This window comes from Heterocephalus glaber, unplaced genomic scaffold, assembly GCF_053883595.1.
Source record: "Heterocephalus glaber isolate CG9 unplaced genomic scaffold, H.glaber_assembly_v1.0 deba00001523, whole genome shotgun sequence".
NCBI lineage: Eukaryota > Metazoa > Chordata > Mammalia > Rodentia > Bathyergidae > Heterocephalus > Heterocephalus glaber.
The window spans coordinates 2305838-2311191 of record NW_028258327.1 but is presented as its reverse complement, the minus strand read 5'-3'; positions in this window follow the sequence as shown (position 1 = coordinate 2311191).

Sequence of the window (5354 nt, the reverse complement as noted above, 5' to 3'; positions counted from 1 at the left end):
AATTTTATAAAAGGCTTTAGTGAAGAGATGTTTAATTGGAATTAAGTGGTGTACACACCCTCACCAAGTGGGGGTGATGGATAAAGGTGATTGAATCAAATGATATGACAAGTGAAAGCATTCAGCACAGTGCGTGCTACTGATACTCTTTTAGTACATGCTTGTTTTCTCTCACCTATTCCTTGCCTGTTCCAGCTGCTAGGGGAGCACATTAGGTACTTACAAAAATAGTATAAACTGTTTATTCAGCTGCTAGACATTGTGCTAACCATTGTTTTAGGCATTTTATATTTATTATTTGGATCTAGTAATAATTGTAACAGATAGTTTTTATTCCTAGAAGATATTATTAGTTTATAGATAAGGAATCTGAGACACAGTTTTCATTTTGTTTTTTCCAAGCTTGTCTGCACCTTGAGTTTGTAAGCAGGAAGATCAGGATTCCTATATAGGAATTAAGGTCCAGTGTTCATCTCTGGATGCTTTCAGTTTTACTTTCTCTTATGCCATTTGAGTAGTTTTGCCAGTTTTGGTGTGTCCTTTTCAGTTTTAAAATACAAGCCAGATGTAGTGGTTTGGCTAAGGTTTCTTTTAATATTAAAGACAATCGGTAAAGTATCATTTTAAAAATCCTATTTATATGAAATTTAATAATTTGACTGGAATTAGATTGAAATTTTATCTATTTAGGTAAAATTCAGTAAACTGGGCTGGGGATTTAGCTCAGTGGTTTCGCTGCCTGCTGCGAAAGCGCAGGGACCCGAGTTCGATCCCCGGAACCAAAAAAAAAAAAAAAAATCAGTAAACATCGACTTCTACGCTGCTATCATTTTCTTTAACTTCTATTAAAGGATCTGAGTGAAAAAAGAACAAAATCTTGCTCCTTTTCAGTGAATTGGGACATTCTAAGAATACATAAAAGGAAATTTAGTATTGACTGAAAAATAGTTACACATTCATTTCCATGTATGTTCACATAGAATGATTTAAGGTTGTGTAGCTAAGGAGCCAACTAGTGGTCTCCTGATTGTCAGAATGAATAGGGATTTGTGTGCAGCATCCAGTATTTCACCAGTTGTCCAGATAGTTCCTTCAGTTTTGTTTTTTAAGAAAAAGGCCTTACGTTGTTTGCTTTGAGACAAGATTTAGCTGATTTCACAAATGTAGGTAGGTGCAGGGGTAAAGAGATGAAATGGGCATCTGATCCTTGCATAAACCTTCCAATAACACCCCTGTTTGCAAACCCATGGTTTGTTTTTAGCCTTAACCATACAAATTGTGTCTGAGCACACTCTTCCAGTTTTCTGTTGGGAATAGTGTTACTTTGTCTGCTGTAGCTCCTTATGTTAGTTTTTTCAGGTGATGCTCCCAACTCAGTTTTGCATCAGCATTCTATTTTTGGGGGGGGGGGTTGGTACCAGGGATCAAACTCTGGTCCTTCTGCTTGCAAGGCAGGTGGCAGAACCACTGAGCTAAATCCCCAGCCCTGTGCGTCAGCATTCTAGATTCCAGGAATTTGTGGAATTGTTTTCTGTTGGTGGTACCTTTTTCATTCTCTTTCTTATTGTGAATCCATGTTATTTTATTATTTTTCTTTCATTTTGATGGCTTCTAATGAATAACATGAGGCATATCTGCTAAATTTTCAGGCATATCTGTCTGCCTTGAACTCAAGTCAGTTTGTCCTTCCTAGAGAAAAAAATTTATTCTCATTTTCAAGGAGAATCAGTTATTGAGCTATAGCAATACTTCAGAGCCTAGTCTAGTTGGAGAGACAAAAGCATGTGCCAGGAGAATTGGTAATGATATTACTGTCTGAAGCCCTGGGTAGAAATACTTGGCAAATAAATTACAGATTTTGACTGTTCTCATTTGACTTCATATCCCTGTTATTATTCTTTCTAAGCCTCTTTTAAACAGTTGAGGGGAGGAACAGGAATATAGCAGGAAAACTGAAATAACTTGGTAATATATTTGTGCCAAAATGAATTTTAAAAATTGAAATAAAGGGAAGCAGAAGAAAAGAACCTTACTTGGTTAGAAGAACACAAACTAGAGGTGTTAGATGAGCTAACTGATGTGCACATTCAGAATTGACCTGTCCCACCATAAGCACGTGATATCTCAGTAGATATATTAAGAGTTTCTTCTAAATGTCAATCATTCATTTGTTCATTTATTACTCCAATAGATGTGGTGCTTTCCTACATAGAATATTTTCTGTGTTTTGTCCAGTTGAGTGGTATAGAGGAAAAATGTAAGCCCAAAACACCAAAAGTCCTTCCTTATAGATCTCATGTGTAAATTTTAAAAAATATCATCAATCTGTGTTCTTGGATCAGGTGGTCAGAACATCATGAATTATGAGGTGTATCAAATAAAGGTGATGTTCTCTTAGAAAAACTAGGCAGAAGGAAGAGCAAGGAATATGAGCTCATGTTAAGAGCAGAGAGAGGGTAGTATTTCTAGCTTGAACTATTGTAATCCTATCCACATTTTATTCCAAATAAACCATATGCAGTGTCATTTGACATTAAAAATTTTAAAAAAATATTTTATATATAGAACCCAGAAAATTTGACTTTGCATGAGCAACTTAGTTCAATCCGTGTTTTTTTCTCAAATGAGTATTAGACTAAGAGTCCTTATTTTTCCCCTGATATTAAATTTAGAGTTCTTTTAAGTACTTATTGAATGATAGTATTTGCCAGCATTGCTTGAGCCATTTGGGAAATACTAAGATACCCATCATATTTCTTAGTCTTCAGTAGAAAATAAGTCCAAAAGAACAAGTAAGATATAAAATATATACACATATTTTCAGTACACAGCAGTGCACTATAAAAGCTATAGAGAAGAATAAATTACACAAAAGAGGAAAAAATTTCTAACTGTGAGTAATCGAGGAGGATGACATAAAAACGGATCATTTGAACTGCGCTTGAATAAAATTTTGATAGCTACAAGTAGGAGAGTGTGTTCCATCGGAATAAGCTGGAATACAGAGAAGAGATGATCTTCTTGGAAATACAAGTCAGCCAGTTCTGTTAACAAAGAGATTGTTTTCTGGTATAATGTGAAAAGAAATGGAAAGTGTAATTGGAGGCAAAAGAATCTCATCTACAATCTTAAGAATCGTATGGTAGATTTTGGAGTTGTGTCTAATAGGTGGAAATTTAAAGAGAAAATGCAGGTATGGAAGATACTGGTTTAGGAAGAAGACTTTCTGCTGAACCATCAATGACGAAGCTACTCCAGTTACACTGGTACAAGATATTAGGACCTGAAGTAGGGTAATGACAAGCCAATGAAATGGATGGGGTAGAAAGACTGTGTAGCAAGAGTGTGTAAGACTTTTTTTTTTTTTTTTTTTTGAGACGAGGTCTAGCTATGTAGTTCAGGCTGCCCTTGAACTCTATGTATTCCAGGCTGGCACCAAACTCATGGCAATTCTCCTGCCTCAGACTCCCTAGTGCTGGGATTACAGGAATGCACCACCACACCCAGCATGCACAAGACTTAGTAAATGGTCTAAGTAAAACTAAAGATTGAAATCAGTATGACTAGAAAAATGGAGGACTTTTAATAAAAATTGGCAGGCCAAGAGAAGAAGTTGATTTTTGTGACCAAATATGAGCTAATTCTCCACTTTTCAACAAATCTTTCCCACATGTATTGCAATTACTTTGGTATAATAACAAAGGGTGAATGTTTTATAAGTTATTTTTAGTAGAAAGCCACTATATTTTATAGGGATATTGATTGTTTTTTTCAAACATGAATCTAAATTGCTTTATGTACTAATTTGTGTGGAGGTGATAAAAAAATATTCTTTTCAGAATATCATGATAAATATCCAGAATTCAGTGGTCTAGAAGAACTAGATTTTTACTTTAGATTTGGCAAAGCAGTTCACTTATAAATAATATCTATCAGTAGCCTTAATAAAGAAAAATCAAATCAAGTTGGTGGAAGTGTACTTGTAAACTAGGAACTAGTAAGGAAAGATGATAGAATTTTTGTTTTGGAAACAAAACACATGTAACAATATGAGAGCTATAATTAATATTGCTTTTCCTTCATTCTCATAATTTCAGTAGTTGATCTGTGTTTTACTTTATTTGAATTAAAAGAAATAATCTGCACTTTCTTGAGTGGGAAGGAAGAAAGGAAGCTAAAGCAAAAGAACTACTTATAATTAGAAAAAAATAAGATGCTTTAGCAATGTTAGGACAGCATTAAAAATGACGATTTGTTATGTTTTATTTTGGTTTTTTTGGTACCGGGGATCAAACTTGGGTCCTTGCGCTTGTGCAGCAGGCAACGAAACCACTGAGCTAAATCCCTGGCCCTGTTATGTTATTTTAAAGAACGTAGGTAGTTGTATTTTTCTTCTACATAACATCAAACAGCAGAAATGGTGCTGTCAAGTTGCAGACAGAGTTCAGCATGAGGATTTCCCAATGTCAGGTGACTTGCGCTAGAAACAGGTTAATAACTGTTTTTGTATATCATATTACTTTCATAATGAATAGTCTCCTTTTGATATAGGACACCAAGTAATCCAAATAAGCAAAATAATCCAAAATGGGGGAAATATTATAACTCCCAACCTGCTAGATATCTGAAATGGGAGTTGATGTTCTCTAAAATCAAAGAATGAATTCTAGGAACAATAGAGGTTAAGAGTAAGGAATATTTATTGAGGGAAAGATAGCTCCTGCCTGAGAGGGACTGGAGGTGACACGCGGAAAAGTGGGTTGCCTGGGACTCCGTTTCTCAAGAGATTTTTATGGAGCAAACCCACAAAGTGTGGTGGGACAAAACTATAGTCAACTAATAGGATCCAATGGAAAATCACAAGGTAGACGTGAGGTGGGACAAAACCATGATCAACCAATAAGACCTCAAGTACATTTCCCCAGGTAATATTGATTAAATGAGGATCATATGAAAAAACAAGTCACATAGCAAGCATGGGCTATGGCTATGAACAAGGAGTTTCCAGAAAGGAAATGGGATAGGGAGATTCTCATCCACACTTAAGGTGACTGATGTCTATTTTGAATATCAATCACTTCTATTCATCCCTACGGGAAGTACATGGGTGTATTAGTTTCTTTTTATAATCCTGACCTTCAGTGAATGTGTCTTGATTTTCTTTCCTATTGACTCCTCAAGGACAGACCCTGTCTAACTGCCTACCAGATAGCTAATTAACTTAGCTGTCTACAATACTTTTGCATTAGATTTTGAAGTATTTTTATTTGTTCCATCTAATGATTTAAGTTCTCTATAATTACGGTTTATCTGTGAGGTATATATTCTAAGATCCTCAGTGGATTCCTGAAACA